Raw genomic sequence first — 20,940 nt, 5'->3', positions numbered from 1 at the left:
TTATTTTAAAAATCTCGCTGTTGAAAGATCTGTTGGTACCGATTTCCGAAATCGATCATTGTTCGGTTTTTACGAGCTGATTTGAATGGATTGCCTCCATAGTCCAAGAGCTATACCCACTGCGATTGCCCTGAAATAACTGAAAGCTGGGACTGGTCTCAAAAGTTGGTATACATACCCCTATTTTAAAAGCACTCGGTCTGCCAATCCGCAGCTGCTGCTTTAAAGCTCAGCGAAAGCTCAAAAGTTCACAATTTTTCTGAACTTTTGCCCCAGAAAACTGATGGCTCAAATTGGTACCAAATTATAGCATTTTTCGCGCTGAATCCGAATATGTAGGTCTGCCGACCCTAAAGTGCTGCCAAAGCCCCGCCAGACCGGTTCAAAGGGGGAGTAAATTTGGTAAATTTCAAGTTGAGCTGTCACTGAACTTTAAAGCAGCAGCTGCGGGTCGGGGGACTGGGTGATGTGAAAAATATTGCCATAATCGAATTCCGTGGCCCAAAAAACATATATTTTGATGTATCACAAGGCCATATTTGGTGAATTTTTCGACACGCCCCTTATGCCCCACCCCCCAAAATATGAAAATTTTGAAAAATTTTGGCATCTAAAAATCATTTTACCCATAGAGCATTTCGTTAAACTGCTTGAAAATCATTTTTAAATCGATTTTATAGCTTTTTATGCGAATTTAGCCCAAAAAGATGAAATTTGCGAAATTTGACCCCCCTTTACACCAGTCTGGCGGGGCTTTGGCAGCACTTTAGGGTCGGCAGACCTACATATTCGGATTCAGCGCGAAAAATGCTATAATTTGGCACCAATTTGAGCCATCAGTTTTCTGGGGCAAAAGTTCAGAAAAATTGTGAACTTTTGAGCTTTCGCTGAGCTTTAAAGCAGCAGCTGCGGCTTGGCAGACCGAGTGCTTTTAAAATAGGGGTATGTATACTAACTTTTGAGACCAGTCCCAGCTTTCAGTTATTTCAGGGCAATCGCAGTGGGTATAGCTCTTCTACTACCACGTTTCTGCATTTAATTATGATTATTTTTGAAATCATCAATATTATTATGTATAAATGGTGGTAATTGATGAATATTGTAGCATTTACCAGAGAACCATAATTATAAATGTTGAAAATATATGAGAAATATAGCAATATCAAGTTTATTGAGCTCTTTAAAATTTTTTCAAAAAGTAGTACATATCAAAAAATTCAAGCTTTGCTCATTCTAGTTTTCTTCCTTGAGCGCACCAATCACAGCTGGACCAATATTTCGAGAACATACGTTTTGGAATTGGACCGTGGAGCAAAAATAAAATATGTAGTAACATTGAATCGTGAATCGCGAGTCCATCGAGTCCGATTCAGAATCGGATTCATTTGAAAACTGAATCATAGAAGAGCTTCTGCAATTTGAACTATTGTCAGAAAATGAACTTTAAGATATGTATCATCAAATAGAAAAATACTTACTTGTAATCTTGGTTTGAATGACACGAATTTATTATTAAGACAATTTTCCGAGGTTTAAATTAAAGTTGAAGATATGGGATAATTCTAAGATCTAAGACTAAAATAATTAACTTGGTTTAAAAAATATATACTGATTAAAATACTTCTACTCGCAATGTTGCGAGTACTTCATACTAAGTTACAAATATACCAAGTGGTGCAGAATGAAAATAAACTATCGTGACGTAATTCTAAAACAAATTGAAGAAAAAACTAAAAACTAGAAATAATTCTCCGGTGTTCAAGTTGTTATATGGGTATTTTTTATATGTAGTACGGAATGTGGAGCGAAACATTCGGTAGCATTTTCCTTTTATCGCCATCAGGCCATCGTGTATCGTCCTATCGCAGGAAGCCAAGAATCTAATTCCTTATGTACATAAGAGAGTAATTTCGTCGAGTAATACGGGTACTTGAATATTTTAGAGGAGCTGTCATGTATTTGTAGGGTTACTTCTGGAATTACGTATTGTTTTCTTCCATTCTTATGGTAACGTTCCTCGAGTTTAGAAATTGCTATGTTTTATTTGTCAAGTTAATTTTATGGTAGGATTAAAGTATTGTCTTAGATAGAAGTATTGCAAATTTACAGAATGTGTCTCATGGCTATTATGAAATTCGCACAGCACACTGAAAGTAAAAATTTGGAATGGTTTTTTAAAAAAATAGGAATCATTACAAACCATTTTAGGAAAGTTGTGACATGACTAGATTTTTGGAATGGTTACCAAAACAGGATTGAATGGTTGAATTAATGTTTTAGAAACATTACCGCATAAAAGAAGTAATGATTACTATTCAAAAAAGTAACTATTTCACATGTAACATATAACCATTCCAAAAATCTAGTCATGTCACAACTTTCCTAAAATGTTTTGTAATGATTCCTATTTTTTTTAGTAATATTCACTCACTGCAGTTTGGTAATGATATTCTTCCTTTCTTCCATTGATTTCTATACGTAGGTATGAAATAAAATGGAGTAGATACACAATAACATTTCTATACCTATTTCCATTTGATCGGAACAATTTAATGACATACAAATAAATTTACTACTATAAAAAAATGAAAAGGTCAAGATTATACGCAGGTAATATTTTTCTCAAACTACAAACTGGATTGAACTATTTCAACCGTAGGTATACCTTTGTTCGGTAATCTTTAGAAGCCAAAAATTCAACACCAACATATATAAGGTTGTTTACTGAACGGTTTGGAACAGTTGTCGAGTTTTAGAGCATGTCCAAAAATTACCTTGTTTTTCAGTCCATTACCGAATCATTTTTCTCAATGTACAAAATGATCTTGAAAACTTCGAAAATATCAAAAAATATATATAATAACCTTGAAAAAACAAAGCAAATAACCCCGAAGTCTGAAAAATCTTCACCGCCAAGAATACCTCAGCATTATAACTATGTCACCTTGGCAACCTGACACGAAAAGGACTACTGCAGCGTAAAAGCTTTCTCGTATTTAAAACGACACAATAATAACAAACCCTAGAAAGCTCGTATACGAGATCGGTAACGATATCAATTCAAACAAAACGTCAAACATCATCGTCGAACCATAACTAAGTAAAAGCTCCACCTCTCCCTCTGCACATTTCTCTCGCTTCTCACTTCTCAGTCATACAAAAGCCTTAGAAATTCTCATACAGGATGGGGGGGGGGTGGTCTTTACACTAGACTGCCAAAGCAAAGGTTGACGAGCACACAGTCCAAAGACAACATTACAATACTGCAAAAATCAATACACATACCGGTAAAACTTTGTCGAGTTGGAATAGAAAAACCTGCACAAAGAGGGGGAGCAGGGTACACCAGAACAAGAATTTGCACGTAAACTTAACGTTGCCATTTGTTATGTTCTTTTACATAGGTTAGGTACATACGACAATACGTACGTGCATTATTATAAGTCACCCGCAACTAAATAGGTAAGGTACTCTCGTAAGGTACGTATTATAAAATATGCAATGCGCAAGTTGAAAATGAGAAAAAAATTTTCCACCGAATGCTAATTTTACGTCACACTTGAGCAAGCACGTCGTCTCACCTCATCAATAAAACACCGCACACGTACGCAATACGCATTTAATGGTCATTTAAAGCCCTCTACTCCTCGTGCTTGCCATTTTGGAAGTCGTGTGATAAATCGAATGGAAAATACGCAGGTCGTATTAGATAAATTTGCCTTTCTGAGATGACCTTTGCTCCTTTGCTCTGGTTGAATTTATGGCTAGTCCTAAAACCGTATTCGAAAAATGACTTTAATCACAATAGATATCTTTTGTCATTTGTCACCAATTTCATTTCTGTTCTGCAGGAATTTAAATCCTTCAAGTTGATAAAACATAGTCGTATTTATGTGATCTGAACTTTCATTATTGAGCTCAACTGATAAATTGTAGACGAATAGAAACGAAGACATTTCTATTCATCGTGCTTCTTTTTTTAATCCCATTTTCCAGCACTCGAAAGCTTCTCTTTGAAAAAATCGTTGAAATGATCATCGAATGGAGCCAACGAACAACTCATCCGCATTAAAAATTATTTCCTCCTTGGTTTCTGTACGTATTTTTTAAATTAATATGCCGACGCTAAAAGTGCAGCAAAAAAGAAGAAAAAAGGGTTAGATTGGAGCAAGCACGACGGTCTCCTCAACCCCTTTTTTTTTCTCACTCTTCTTCAAACAGTTCTCATCACGACAACGATAACGAAGACTACGATACTCGTACGTACGAGTATAAAGCAGAAAAAAAACATCGTAGCGTTCTTTACCCATAGCTTTAAATTACTGGCAGTAATTTCAGCTTTTAATCAGATTATTCGCTGGGCGGGCGTTTTATTAATTTTGTTAAAATTACACGAGCTAATTATGTGTAACATGCGACGTACGCGAATATATTAGATTTTATCTTCTTCGGTCGCGTTATTTATTCATATTGCATCGCCGTCGTTGTTATTTTTGTTGCTATTGCTATTTTTTTTTTATCTCGAGCGTGAATTTCATGCATTTTATTTTTTCATTTGCATTCGTTGTAGTGCTAGTTTGCGAAATTCGTGTGTAGATATTTATTCTGCGAACTGAAATCCTGATGGGGTACCAAAATTTGACCTAGAATGTGCAGTGAAGTGGACTTCCTCCCAAAAAAGAAAAAAAACTTCCCCATTGAAAACGTTATTGTTTTTTCATTTGATTGATCAACATCTGCGTGGGCTATACTCGTAGAAAAAAAAACGATTAAAAAATACTAAAAATTCACCTTTCTAACATTTCATTTAAAAAAATTTGATATGAAATTTGAAAGGAAAAAATTTGAAAATTGAAAAGTTAATCTATTAATGAAAATTAGGTAGGTAATAATGATTAGATCGTTAAGTAACATAATACATAGATAATAAAAACAATGCATAATTCGAATAACAAGTCGTTAGTTGACATCTTTTATGAGAGGGTGGGGAAGGATTTGTTTGAGTACATGTAAAATAAAATGAAATTTTAGTAAAAAGAAATATAATCTTTATGGTATCTGGTGTTCTAATTTATAAGAAGGTAAAGGCAGGGACGTTGGTACTAATTTACCAAGTACTTCGTCTCACCATGGTTATTTCTTGGACTAATGCTTCGAGATGCCCGAATTCAGTTGATGTAAAACTATGGAATTATTGTTATTAGCTGTAACTAGAGCCTTTACCACTTTAAAAGACCCACGATCTGATTTTTATAGCTAATTGATTTCCAATTGGTATTATGAACGAGAAGATTGTTGCTAATTATTAGGGTAAAGTTATCCTGATGAATTTTTAAGGATCCTGATTCTTTCCGTTTCGGATTTGACTGCACCTAATTGACAATTGCTCTATAATTTTTAGCAATCATTTCTTCCTCTGTATTTAACTGCATTGAAAGTTCCTTGGCGATGGTAGAATCCGTTTCGGTATGAGGTAAACGAAATGGCTCATATTCAGAGCAGAATGTTCTGACGTAGCTAAGTAAATTGTGAAAATTGAAAAGTATAGAATAGAAAAATTGCGAAGTCTGAAAAAAACCTTACCTATAGCTATATTTTTAAGGATACATCAAGGTTTACGTTAATGTTGTAATGTTGTTTTTATCCATGTTGAATAACTATGTTAAGTCTATCAGTGATTGAAAAACTCGTCTGCCATTTTTGACCATGCTCTGAAATGAGAAATAGTATACATAATTATAATGCAATTAAAATACACGAATAGGCAAATATAACACATTATATTATTGCCATAAATAACATGCTCAGATAATCAGAAATGTCCAATAAGAATGAAAAAGCAATTTATGTATTGTATGTAAAAAAGTAGAAATACTTTTTTCAATAAAATAAAATGAAAGGAACGCATTACAAATATGGCTCAAGAAGTTTAAAATGAGTAGTCAAAGTGAAATGCAACAAAGTTGAAATTTGACTCATTATTATTTTTATTCCCTTTCTCGTTCTTGTTCTTGCATTCTGCCAAATGGGCAGCTGAAACTTTAAGTTGAATTTCTGTTGGCAAGTCAATAGCTCTCTTCTACTGCAGCTTCTCAAGTTGAAGCCCAATTTACTCTCCAAAATGCAACTTTTACATGTAGTATTACAATGTAATCTGGGATTTGTATTAGAATCTTAAAACATTTGCGAGTATATGTACTGGATGACAGTAGTCTATGAAATATCAACAAAACTTTAATAACAATAAAGTATTATTGTCTTACAACTGTCCAGATATATCCTTGTGATTGATTGGATTGAAGGCATCTGATGTTTTGAACTTCTTTCAAATGATTATTGTTGCTTCTTTTTTTACTGTAATGAAGCACCGTGTTGCCTAAATCCATCATTTTGTGTGTTCATAATGAGGGTTTTTCCGATGTAATCTGGTAATCGCCCTGAAAAGCACACACTTGATGATAATCTCGCATGTAAAATTGATTTATGGTACGAATAAAAGAGAAAATATCCCCCTCCGCAAAAAAATGAATTGCTGAGATTGATGCAGATATGCTTACATTATGTATCAAAATTTCATTACAAGTTAACAAAATCGAAGCCGACGGCGGCAGGTTGTAACCCATTGTTTCCTCTGCATGAGTCATCTTTCAACTTTCGTTTTAATCCCCTACATCAAAGGTGAGAAATTTTCAATCTGAAACGGATGAAAAAAAATTATCAACAGAAACATTCAGACATGTGTAAAACTCCCATGAGAAATGAGGTGAATTTTCCACCTTCTTCAGATCAGATTGAATGAATGCGTTCAATGATCGGATCGGTGTGACCATATAGTCCGTAATTTAACGTGCTTTCTGAACACATTATGACGTTAAATTTGTTCCAAGATCTCTTAGAAGCTCTAGAGGTGTGGTGTAAAAACAAAGAAAATATACATGTGTTTAAATGGGAGAATATTTCATTTTTTTCACACCATACCTCCAGAGCTTCTGAAAGCCCTGGATATAAATTTAACACTATATAATAAATTGATTCTTATTAGATGTTTCAAATGTAGTACAATGTAATCTAATCTAGGATTTGTATTGGAATCTTGAAACATTTGAGAGTAACATGACAGTAGTCCATCAAATGTCAACAAAACTTTAATAACAATGAAGTATTAACGTCTAAGTAGGTACATCCTTGTGATTGATTGGATTGGAGGCATCTGATGTTTGGAACTTCCTTCAAATGATTATTGTTGCTTCTTGTTTTACTGTAATGGAGCATTGTTACCTAAATTCATCATTTTGTGCGTTCATAGTAATTTTTTTCTGATGTAATCTGGTAATTGCACTGAAAAGCACACACTTAATGATAATCTCATATGGAAAATTGATTTATGATATGAATAAAAGAGAAAATATCCTCCCTTCCCAAAAATAAATCGCCTAATTGATGTGGATATGCTTACATTACGTTTCCAAATGTTGTTCTAACTTATACATCCCAGTAGCTTTTAAGTGTTTTATAAATTAATAATAAGCTAATATTTGTTGTTGAACTTCAGTATTCTTTGTATGTAGTTCCAGTCTTGGTGTACTTTTTCTTTCCATTTGAGTTTAATTACACTTCATTGACAATTGTTCTGTAATTTTAGAGACCTGTTTCTTCTCAGTCTGTATTGAAAGCTCTTTGGCAATGATAAGAACGCTTAATGAATCCGTTTACGTATGAATGATGGAATAAAATGGCTCATATTCAGAGCAGAATGTCCTGATATGGCAAAGTAAATTGCAAAAATTGAAAAATGAAAAAAATTCTGCCTTGTGTACATATGTATAAAATATAAATATGTACTTAAACAAGATTATCTATTAGTTTATGAAACTGAATTAGAAAATAGGTACAATATATAACTAAAAATCGCTTCAATTTTTCAAGCAAAGTTGGCCCCTATTTTTGTTTATGCTTTTTGACCTATTTATTTGTTTTCTTCATTAAATTCAGCAATTATTGGTTTAGCTCAAAAGTCTGAGAAATAAATCTTACTTACTTCATTGAAAAGTGTTTGCCTTCTTTTCTTTTTGTTTCTTAATGGATAATCTTCACAGGCTGGTATGTTTAGTTAATGACACCTCTACTTTTTTAAGGATAATAACTCAAAAAGCAGTTTTTGAGCAAGAAAAGGTACCCAACCCCCTTGAACAACTCTGTGATGGGGAATCAGTTAACTAAAAATGACGAGTTATAATCTTGCTTTAAAATATTGGCCGGATGATGGTGTACATGAAATGTTTTGAATGATGGACAGGTATTTTCTAATACTTACAAAAAACAAATTTAAGATCCCCATGGTTTGGTCACATTACTTTGTTATGGTATATAATATTGTCTTCAATGCAGACTTTTTCTTGGGGCTCGTAATTCCATGCACTAAGGATACACCTGCCAACACCACTACTATCAAGGATTTCATATTTGATATGTGTAGTTGCTATGCTGGAATTAGTTTTAAAACTACCACATTTTTTTTTTTTTTTTTTGAAAAACTTTACTGATGAGATAATTAATAGAGTTTTGTCAGTTTTAGGTGGTTCTTGTTTATTGTATCATTTCAATGGGTTCTTGACCTTGTTTTATGCAATAGTTTTTCCAAGTATAGGTTCTGTCAAATTTTACTACACTTTATCATTTTTTCAGAATTTAAAATGTTTTTTAGTGTTTTGTTAATCATCTTACATTTTCCCAATTTTTTCCCAATTTTTTGTTTTTATCTTTTCTAAATTTTTGGAAGCTAAAAGAGCACTGAAGGGATGTATCGAAAAAATCAATAGATACTGTATTCAACGCCTTTGAATTGAAATTAAGGTGAATTTCATTTTTCAAAGACCTTTGAAACTTAAGTTCCGAATCATTAATACCCATAAAATAAATTACCTACTTGAATTTTGTTAGTAAGGTTACTCTAATTTTTAGGTACCTGACCCCTTAAAACATTTGCAAGTATTGTACTACCACCCCCCCCCCCCTCCAAAAGGGAAGAGAAATTGCTAAGATTAAGGAGGATACACTTACATCAAGTATGTAAAAGCAATGTGAAGGTTTTAAGCGGTGTTGTTAAGGTTTGAAATAGTGTTGAGTACATTCCACTTGTGGCTTACTTCTGGATTATATGTATCTTCGTTGTAGAGGCTAGGAATTCGTTGATGGAATCTTAATTGATTTGGGAACTTAATGCTCCATTTGTGGGAATCTAGGAATTGACTTGTAACATCAGATTTCTGAAATTTTTCACTCTGTGTTACAATTCATTTATCTATGTATGTATTATTATAGATATTCTAATCGAGCACTTTTAAACTAGTAAAAATTGACATGTCACAGCACATGTAATTTTTTTCAATTTAACTCGACACCTTTGACGTTCTAATGAGTAATGTTCGATGTATCACTTCATTTTTGAGGTCTTGTCAATTTTGTGTAAAAATTGTGAGCCCTCATACGCTCTTTATCACTTCACAGAAATGTTGAGAACACAATTTTCTATTTTGAATATTGCTGGATGGGGAAGAGTCTCAGTTGATGTGTCAAGAGTGGTCCTATATGAGTTATTTGAAATCACTATGACTCCTTACTATCTTTTATGATTTTCACAATAGAAACAAAACAGTAAACACAGTAACTTATTTCAATTATTTAAAAGGTAATGAGATGATCACATTATAAAAATACCCATTTACATTTTTTCCCACGTTAGATATCCTGTTATACTTATACGTCTTGGAGTACATGGATTTCTATATAGAATTATTATTGATGTGGATTTCTACGAGTTTTAGCGATTATCGTGTTAAAATCCTTCAAGGCTTCAAACATACTCAAAAAAGAATTCTCCAGAAATGTTGAAAATATTTTTATAAAATTCAATAATTACCGTTGCTCCAGAAACATTATCGAATTCGGGGTTTAATCTCCTTCCGGATCATTTACTTATAGCAGTTCAATCAGCGATCATTTAGAAATATTCAGTATCACCAACAAGTATAATTTGAAGTACTTACAACAACAGAACTGCTTCCAACAGGCATTGGTATTGGTGGTATTGAACCTTCTACTAAGTACAACTCAAAATTATCGTGTTGATGAGACGTAACTCCTACATTATTTATGTAGCAGACACTGGTCAGCTTCATCGAACCATATTAATTTTGGTGTGTAAATAGAAGCAGTCCCACTGCCTGCTGTTCTCTTGGAGTTTTTCATTTTCCTAACTTCTTGATAAAACTATATCAGAAAATTTTATATTATAACTAAAAATTACTTCAATTTTCTAAACAAAAGGTTCTCTTTTTGTTTTTTTACCTGTTTATTTGTTTTCATCATTAAATTGATCAATTATTGGTTCAGCTCAGAAGTATGAAAAATAAATCTTACCGGCCCGCTGCCCCATTGAAGAGTTTTCTCTGTAGTTTTTTGTTTGTATTGTACAACTTAAAATTAGTTTTCATTTTTTTAAAGTTTGCAGCCCTTGAAAGCCTTTAGAATTCACTCTGTGATGTATTCCATCTTTCCAGGCATCAGATGTAATAGCTGTGATTTTCAAAATCACTTCTCGAATGCTCACAAATGAACTCATCATTGAGGAATTTTCTCAACTGTCATTGATTTGTTGACATGGTACCTATAATCATTTTAATTTTAGAAGACTGAAATAAGTATTGAAATGCTAGTGCCCACTTACAGAAAATTCAATATTAGTGTGTAAGCATGTGTTGAACTTGAACTTTTTGATAATAATTTCATATCCCAGAGCATTGATTTTTAGCCACTCGTTTTTTCAATTGTTACTAAAATTATGGGATTGTCAATTATCATCACATTAATCATGTCTATTGTTGACTAAATTACTTGCATATCGCCTCATTTCCCCTCATTTTAAATTTTTTGCTGAGGAGGACAGAAAGAGAAGGTTTGTGTATCCTTTTTGTATTTTAAAAATTTACCCTATGCTAATGCAAAATGGGGAAGTAGGTATAGGAAAAAAATTGCTTACTCACATTTGATTCACATTTGATAACAATTATTGACAATTATTGACAATTTCAAAAAACCGAAGAAACTGCCAAGTTTTGACTATTTTTCTCGATTTTTTGAATTTAAACTGGTACCACTGCGTTCCAAAATATTTCTCCAGTTTCAGGATGGGGATGGGAGGATTGACTCAGAAAAATTTTGTAGATGGTTTCATGTCAAAACTAACTTTTTGTATGAGTTTCGTCTACTTTGGTGAACTCGGTGCCCTCGAATTATGAACAATCGATGTATCTCTTTATTTTTGAGGGATTGTTGATTTTGTGTGAAAATTTTGAGCCCTCGTACGCTTTTTATCCCTCCACAGGAATGTTGAGATTACATTTTTCTATTTTGAAAATCAGGTTGTCGAAAATCGCTGGGTGGGGAAGGATGCGGGTTGATTTTTCAAGTTCGGTCATAAATACGGGTTATTTGAGATCACAATCACCCTCTACTCTCTTTTTGTCAGTGCCTGTAGGCCAAAACTGATGATAGTGGAGGTGCATAATTTTGGCAATAGAAACAAAACAGTAAACATGGTAATTCATTTCATTAATTTGAAAGGTCATTAGACAATCACATTATAAAAGTAACCTACTTACATTTTGAGATTTTAGTTGGTGATAACATTCTTCAATACTGCAATCGTTTTTGAATACTAAGAATTTCTGAAACATAAATGTTGCTGATGTTTCAGCGATTATCATCATAAAATCCTTCAAGGCTTCAAACATGCTCAAAAAAAATTCTCCAGAAATGTTAAAAATATTTTTATAAAATTCAATTATTACCTTTGCTCCAGAAACATTATCGATTTGAGGGTTTTATCTCCTTCCTCATCATTCATAGCAGTTCAATCAGCGATCATTTAGAAATGTTCAGTATCGCCAACAAGTATGATTTGGAGTACTTGAAACAGCAGAACTGCTTCCAACAGGCAGTTGGTATTGGTGGTATTGAACCTTCCACTGAGTACAACTCAAAATTATCGTGTTGATGAGACGTAACTCCTACATTATTTATGTAGCAGACACTGGTCAGCTTCATCGAACCACATTAATTTTGGTGTGTAAACAGTAGCAGTTCCACTGTCATGTGTTTTTGGATTTTTTCACTTTCCCAACTTCTTGATTAGTACGTGTTCCTGTCCAATAGGATCATGGCCACGTTACAGTGGGTTGGTACTTGTGAAACGTTTGGGAATTCATTTGACCTAAGCGAAGTTGAAGACAGACAGAGGCAATACTTTACCAATTTTTGTTTTTGTTTTTTAGGTTACCCTTAAATAGTGAGTTCAGTTCGAGCACTTCCTGCAATATTGGTGATTAGTGAATAGTTTTTGTCAGACGCTCGTTTCTGGATCTGTCTTGTGCCATGTGATGAGCGTGATAAGTCTCTAAAGTTATTAAAAATACCAAAATATCGAATTGTGACAGTTGGTACCGTCATAATGTAAACGACTCATCCTGCCCCTACAGAGGTCAACTTCAAGGGTTGGTGACTTTTATTTGAAATTTTTTAGAGGAGACCCTTACGAGTATAAACATTTCCCAGCAATAAAATCGTTTAGAGGATTTTTGTCCTATTTCATATGATTTTCATGCCAATTTGCCTACCCTACACTACGTATATGAGAACTCGTAACATTTAAAAAAAATTACCTACTTTCACAGTCCTGCACATGTCCAATAGGCAATAATTGATGATTGGGCAGTCAGGAACACATTGAAATCTTCCAAGTAGCTTTGAACTTGAATTCGCAATCATCGCGAATCACTCTCGATCGAGTGCACTGGTCGTGTCATATCCGTGGTCAAATAAGTACCCACCATTCATTACAACCGGATTCAATTTCCATCAATAGAATCGATCGTTTCAGTTGACAAGTGATCTACCGATCAATCTCATCGAGATTTTCATGCCCCAGATAACCATCCCGACTGCAACAAGACCACAACGACAAGTTACATAATGCGAATGTGAATCGAACCAGTCTTCGCGAAGAACCGGTTACATACTCGATACGAACGAATTATTTCATTGACGATTGACGATTCGTCGTGTGCATTCGCGAGCCAGCAGAATAACTCGATAATGACATAATTATTTTAATTAAAAGTAGCTCGCGAAACAGAAACGTTCGTCAATTCAATTGTGCATGATAGAGATATAGGGAAATGTAGAAGGCAACGTGTACCTTGCGCATACCTCATACCTTGACTTGACTTTAGTACTTGGAAAACTCGCTGTGAAGCGGTTTAAACCACCACGTGATTTATTCGGAAGCTGTGAGAGCTGAGAGATTTGGCGGAGACCGTTCAACTCGATTATTATTATTGCTTTTGCTGGAGGGTTCCTTTCCTTGTGTTTTATGAGGTTGGAAACAATTGATCTTCTATAGGCTCTTTAGTATGAGTAATGATAATATTATTTTTGTACCATGTTTCGAGTCGATGTACTCATATTGTTGCCAAACACGACTATCTACTTTTCGCCACCTTAACCGAGCCCTTCACCCTTTGAATATAATACAACTGCTACGTAATGCGAATTGAATATTTCAGCATCATACCTTATAGCATCTGCTAGCAACGAAGAATGCGAATTACCCAAGAAACCAGCATCGAGAAAGACTCATCTATTTCTCAGTGACCATGAAAAATATTCCGTTATAGAAGCGTTCGCATCTCTTGTTTTTTTCTTTTCTTTCTCGGCTGCTGCTTGTCATCTTTCTAAAGAGACTATGTCTATTTGTGTTGAATTGATATGGTAGAATCATTTCTCCACGTACTTGTAGTTTCGTCTAGCGGAAAATTAGTCACAAGTTTTTAAGTGTATCGACTTCAACGACCAACCATGTCACGTGTTTCTCACACCGCGTTTTTAATTTGTTCTCGCCGCATATATAGATATACTGCAACGGTGGACGACGAGTCTCATTGTATAACGTACTGACGAGGTCGACCGGCACCATTTTACAATGACGAATCTGCCTAACCAGCTGCCAAGCCCTGTATCTTTCCAATGTATCCGATTCACAGACCATCTACAGCCGTGTAACATGCTCCTTCTTCACTTGTCCAAAACACGCGGTATGGTGATGTGAACAATGGAACATGATCGCTCGAACGAGTATGCTTTTTTTTTCCTCTTCTGCCTGTGCCTGGCTATGAGTATGATCAAAGTAAGACCATGCTGCGGTTCGCTCGGATGAAATTTCAGCGCTAAAATATCACATCGAGAGGAAATTTTCTTCATTTTTTTTTCACTCTTCATCGTATTAGTTGTACATGTGTCGTAGTCTTCTTCTTGCGTTTTTCGATCGTATGATTCTGTACAGTGTGGTGTAGTTCGCGTATCTTCGCCGAGCAGATTAAATGTGCGAAATTGTGTTGTTGGCCCGATTGATCTAGTGATCTTGGTGAATCGAGTGTTTTTGGTGTTTGTGCGAATTTGAATTTCAAATATTGGTGTTTTGCTGTGGAGATGATGTTTTGTTGAAATTTTCCACGAAGGTAGGATTTTATTTCTTCTCTTTTTTTTCCAATCTAGAAACACTTAACGTTGATAAAAAATTAACGTATTTTTTTAGCCGGTAATTTCGTTCATTGGTGTGGGATAAAGTACGATGAATTATTAAGAAAGAGAACGCCTAGATTAAAATTTCATTTCCCAAGTGCCTAAATTTATTATGTACTCGAGTTAGGAAATAGTGGGTATTGGGTAATTTTTTTTTCATCCGAAATGTACATGGATAGGCTACGAAATACGTATGTGAAATTTTTACCCACAAAATACTACACACGTGGTGCTAGACGTCATCTGGTTTCTTTCCCTCCTCGTTTTAACGAATTGTACATTCTGAATGGTGTAGATGAAGCAGGGAAGGGAAGGGAAACGCTGTAGAAGAATCTAAATAGCCAAGGTTTATCGAGTTTTCGGGTTCGTTTCGCAGATCTTCCAGTTCCTTCCTCCAGCTGTAGGTAGTTATGCATGGAAAGGATATACCGTCTCGTAAATTCGACAAGGTGTGTAATTACCTCTTCTACCTGAACCGATTGCGTGGCTTTGGCCGAAGGTGAAGGTACTCGGTACATTGATGTCGCATTCGTACTCGTTTTAATTACCTTACCCGCGGTGATATTCTTATCTCGAACCGGCGAATGTGATTTTGAACGGATTCGCGGTCGTGTACCGCGACCTATGGGTGTTTTATTTTGTTTGGTATCGAGATAATTTGGAGTTAGTGTTTTTTAGTGGGTAGGGGAGGGTGAGGGTTGATTTTTATTTGAGTAATTTTAGGTTTAAAAGGTTGATGTTTGGTGAACGGTTCGTGTGGTGTTTTATGCTTCGGCAAATTAATGATTTTTCGATTATAGGTATTTATGTACGTAAATATGACTCGAGCTATGTAGAATTTAATACTTTAGCATTATATCATTTCATTTTAAGCTCCATTTGGAATTTCTTCCAGCAATTATTTTATAGGTGGGTAATATAAAATAAGAGGTTTTACAAAAATAACTTCATTTTAATATGTATAATTGAAACTAACAATAAATACAATAATTATACCATTTACAAGTAATATAAATTTACAATTAATTTGTGTAAAATTAAATGCTGCTTCCTATCATTCCTCTCCACATTTTTTTAAAATAGGGGGGTGGGGGGGGGACTGCATTAACGAGACCCAGAAAGGCTGAAAACCACAACCGGATGGATCTGAAAACTCGAAAATGCAACATGAACCAAATTTCTCGACTTCTTGTTTCATCTTCACCTACAAATTTCATTTCCGTTCATTTTTTTGTTTTTTGCTTTCTTCAAAACAAAAAAATGAAATCCACGCCTTTAAATTAATTTTCAAAAATTTTCTAATGAATGATTGAAAAATTACGAGAAATCCAAGTCTAACAATGTATTTATTTGATATCTACTTTCAGTTTTCTTCAGTTTCAAATAGGGTAGTGATTTTTTTTTATTCGCTGTGATTCGCGATTCATGTAAAAAGACACCCCCTCCTAATAAGTACATTAAGTGAGAAATTTCATCGTATTCTTATTAATTAATCCACGCATCATACTTATGTCACTAGCGACATGTTTACTTGAGAAGATTTTTTGAACTTGCTCACGCCCCCTCCCTTCACAAAGTTCCTCAATGAAAATTTTGTAAGAATTTCCCGCTTAGAAATTGTTAGGGTCTACCATTTTTGACACTATACCTAATGTGTATCATCGCCCACCAAAAAAAGGAGTATATAATACACTTACATATATTATACATATATCCATGTCGCACAGCATCATATCATTTCATTTTAAGCTCTATTTGTAATTTCTTCCAGCAATTATTTTATAGGTGGGCAATATAAAATAAATGGTTTTACAGAAATAACTTAATTTTAATATAATTGAAACTGACAATAAAATACAAATAATTATTCCATTTACAAGTAGTATAAATTTACAATTAATTTTAATTGATTTTATACCTAATGTATTTGTCGATTCCAGTCAGATGGTGCAATTCCGCTTACTTAATCATTTCCAAAATTATCACTTTCATTTCCATCAGACATTACAATTTCATTTACTTTGGGAATGATAGTGATTCATATATGTTATAAAACATCAGAATTATATGTAATACATGGAGTACTTTTATTTAAACTGATTTTCTAGGCTTTGGCTTTCTCAATTTTATGTTTTAGTATTGAAATTTCGTTCGGTTGTTTTTAAAAGTATTTTCATTTTTCAACCAAATTTGAACATTTCGTAAGAAGAGCTTGCTAAGTATTTGATGGAGGTTCTTTAGCGATTTCACAAACATGAACCTGTGAAATCATCAACCTCTCTCCCTAACTGTGAAAGGTTAGCTGCTGTTTATGGTAAATTTTTACGTAAACAAATCAAGTAACTCATAAGTGATAAATCAGATGAAAAGTTTTTTAATTATTTTTAATTTGTAAAAAAAAGTTACGCAAATTTTTTTAAAATGAAAAAGAAAAAAGAAAAAAAAGGCACAAAAATAAGAAGTACATAATTATGTAGGTAGTCAATTTTGGAATAGAAAAGTAAATACTTACATGGGCAAAAGCTGCAGCCCAAACAGATTACAGTTTTTTCATTTTATGTACATTGTTGTTTGTATATACATATAATCTACTAAAATGAAAAAAATTGAAATAAATCTGGGGGTTGAGGATACACAATAATAATTTAAAATGGGTGCACATGCAAATGCACAAATTAGCAAAGATTTGTTGAATCATTAAGCCTACACTTATGATCATGAGAGGTAGGTATTTTTATTTTCCAACGAATCTTTTTTTGTAATAAACTTCAATTCCTCAGATCAAGTTTTTTTTTAACATTGCTGGTATCCATTTTTTGCCTCAACTTTTTGGAAGATGCAGGAGTGATGTTTGCAGAAAGATCGACTGGGAGTAGTCTTTACAGAACCTCGAATGCCAGACCTGCATAAATTTGTTCTCATTCTCATTCTCATTAGGCAAATGGATAAGAACAACAATTGATTCAATTAAGACAAAATGGTGATAACTTGATAAGTATATGTATGTGTAATTATTATCTTCCCAATCACTTTCATTGTCGAAAGCATTTTGCTCCCATCTGGGACATGATCTCTTCATCAATTGAAGTAAACGTACTTTGATGCTGATTTCCACCACCAGTACCTCGGAATTTTTTTCAACTGTAAATTTCTAATGGCAGTCTGATTTCTTTCTGAAATGACAGATGCATTAAAAAACAGCTGTATGGTCTCCCATGTTACCTACGTTGTCTCTGTGAAACATTTTAAGTATAACCCAGTATAAAATGAAAAATCAAAAGTTCAAAACTGTTCAATAGGAACTATATATTTTTGATAAAAATTACTTACTTCAAAAAACATATTTTTTATATTCTATTAAGTTGTTTTTGAAACGTCTACTGGTACTTTCGTTGCTTTCTTTTTAAGGTATGCCATAGGTACCTTGTTAAGAAATAACAAGAAAGTAGCACACTGAATAAATATTCGCACTATCTTATTAAATTTCAGTACCTAGATATATTTAAAAATAATTTGTTATAAATTTTTGCACTAATGAACAATTCACCACCTGCTTTCACAGATATTAGGTTTGTTTTTTTTTCACCACGGATTTTGGCAGATTTTCGAGAATCTGGATTTTGGCAGATTTAAAATCCACGAGAATCTGCTAGGATAGTAGCTTTTGAAAATGGATTTTGGATTTTACTTGAAGAGAGAAGACTTCTGATGTTTTGAAAGTTTGTGGTGGGGATCTAAAAAGTGTTTAAAAAAGAGATTTAAAAAACATCCAAAAACCAGATTTGTAAGAATCCGGGTAAAAAAAAAAACAAACCTATTGAGTTTTATACGTACTTTCAATACTGATGTTGTAAATATTCAACCCAATAATCTTGTCCCCAAAACGTCTAAAACGCGTTTTAAATTTCTTTCGTGGTGATGACTGGTGTTGATGTGGATTTTTAAAAAAACGTAAATTTATGAAGAGACTGGATGGATCAGTACAATTTTCCATACAAACACACACGTACGCACCTAAAGCAAGATAATAATGTCACATTGCAACTTTGAAAGATCTTTACTATTACTTATTAAGAAATAACACGAAAATGTAAGGAATTGCTTATCTGTTTCCCATCCTTTTTGTTGACAACTTACGATCTTCTGATATACATCATCCCGGAACCATTTATTAATCGTACTTACCTAAATGACAATTTTCAAAAATTTGAATAATCAATTTCATTTTGAAACCAAAAGCTGTGACTGGCCCGAGCATGGCAAAGACAAGAGCTTTCAGTAACTTATTGTTGAAGAAATAATTAAACGACATTACTTTAGTTTGGCTTTTTGCGAGTTTTGGGACACAGCTGACTGTTTTTGCGGAATAATTCTCTGAAAAATTGTAATCTTGGAACAGGGAAGCAATACTGGCCCGAGCGAAGCGATAGCAAAAATTCTCGAAAATTTATAATTGACGTTATTTTAGGTTGGTTTTTGTGGCTTTGGACTGTAACACTTTTTAAAAATTGGTCAAAATGTATCCAGTGAGGGGTAGAATTAGTTGTCAGAAAATTATTTTAGTGATTGACAACCTCATTGGCCACTGACATTATTTATGGCGAACGTGTGTGCTACATTCACTTCATTCTCCTGTATAACTTTGTAAAATAGATAGATGCTGTTTAGTAATATCATTCCTCATTTTCATCTCGAATAGGTAGGTAGAAGTAGGCCTACAGTTCCCTCGGTATTGAACAAGAAAAATAATGATGCTTCTTCTTAGACGTCCTTACTTTTAGTTTATGTATAAAGGGGGATCCGAAATGTATTTAAAATGCATCAACTTACTTACTGACGTCCTTGCTAAAATATCAATATTAGTCATGCGCTAAGATTAAGTACTAGTACGAATCTGGACGGTCTAAAAATTAGTATCACTGCGTTCCAAAATATTTTCACAGTTTCAGTAATTATACAAATATCTATCTTTCAAGCAATATTCGAGGCGAAAATATTTTCAAAAGACGAATTTTCTATCCAAAAATTCGCGATTCTCAATGTCAGAAATGCTCTTTCTTTGATAGCCGAATACTCTCTTCTGGACTTTTCTTAGACGTTAAAATTTTTCTGGGTGACTTTCAACTCCAAATAAAGGTGTTGTTAATGTCTTGAAAAAGTACGATTATTAGAAAAATTTGCAAATTAGCGAATCGTTGACGAGAAAAAATTTGATTACTTTTATAATTTTTGAATATATGTACCTAATTTTAATTTAGTAATAGTGTAATTAAATTCACGTACTAAAACAAACAATAGGTACTTTTGTGCGTAAGTCATTTGCATAAAAATATGGGCAACTGTAATTTATTCAATGAAGGTATTAAGCGCCGCATCGTGTCGCCAACATAACAATTAACGATATCTCAACTACAATTTTAAAAAGGGCTAAAAAGAGATGGATGGGAGGGGACTACGGTATGGGTTCAGTTGAAAGAGTCAGATTTATGCTTCAGTATGCCTTTTTTCTTGAATTATTGTACTGAAAGACTACTTCTACCTATGTCTAGGTCCTTCTCCGCGAGCACAAAAGATCAAACTTAAGATAAAGACTAAAGAGTGGCAGCTTTTTATTCCAAACTTTTGATTAAAAAGCTGGCATGATGAAATTACGCGTCGTATTTTTCAAAACCCAACGACGACACAACGATGTCACTTTTTCTAGAAAAAAAAACCACGAAAGAAAAAAAACTAGGTGCTTAACGAGCTCTTTGGTCGCGTTATTGTCATCCTAGAAAGTCGAAACGATATACTATGCGAGAAGGTGCAGAAGGGTACGAATAAAGTTATATTACGATTTACGGTGTACATAAATTTACCCAAGAGTGGGTTACGTGAGACGTTAAATATCGCGGAAAATTTATTAAAAATATACCATCCGCTTATTCTGCATGATGATCATTAATCACCAGGGACGAAACTAAGGGGGGGTGTGGGGGGGGGGTGTAACACCCCCCCAGTCATTTTAGATAGTCGGCAAATCCGGCATAAATTCAAGAAAAATTGGTTTAGTCGGCAATTGCCGACTTTGCCGAAATTTGCCAACTTTGCTGGGACTGGACAAAGTCGATAAGTTTTGAAAATTGTTAGTCTTAATAAAGAGACTAATTTGCCGACTTTTATGGAACTTGAATAGCACATTTTTAAAAAATTTTGCCCTCGCTTCGCTCGGGTTGAATACAGTTGTTCTCTTTCTAGGTTTTTGCACCTGGGAAATATCTGTTCTAGTTAGAGGTACCCTCCTAAATTTTAAGAATGTCGAAT

The 20,940-nt window shown here is 33.9% G+C and overlaps 1 protein-coding gene and 1 long non-coding RNA gene across 5 annotated transcripts in view; one reads left to right on the top strand and one right to left on the bottom strand.

The window, feature by feature from the left end:
• Positions 1-20,940, top strand: part of Mccc2 (methylcrotonyl-CoA carboxylase subunit 2) — a 121,331-nt gene that overhangs the window by 36,870 nt on the left and 63,521 nt on the right. The window lies entirely within an intron of this gene.
• LOC135838450 (uncharacterized) lies at positions 1,153-3,605 on the bottom strand. Its single transcript, XR_010557414.1, has 2 exons — positions 1,479-3,605; positions 1,153-1,411 (listed from the first exon to the last, which is right to left on the bottom strand). It is a non-coding gene; the product is annotated as an uncharacterized LOC135838450 (long non-coding RNA).

Source organism: Planococcus citri, chromosome 3 (genome assembly GCF_950023065.1).
Source record: "Planococcus citri chromosome 3, ihPlaCitr1.1, whole genome shotgun sequence".
Taxonomy (NCBI): domain Eukaryota; kingdom Metazoa; phylum Arthropoda; class Insecta; order Hemiptera; family Pseudococcidae; genus Planococcus; species Planococcus citri.
The sequence above is the reverse complement of the archived record's forward strand: the minus strand, read 5'-3'. Positions and strand labels throughout refer to the sequence as shown.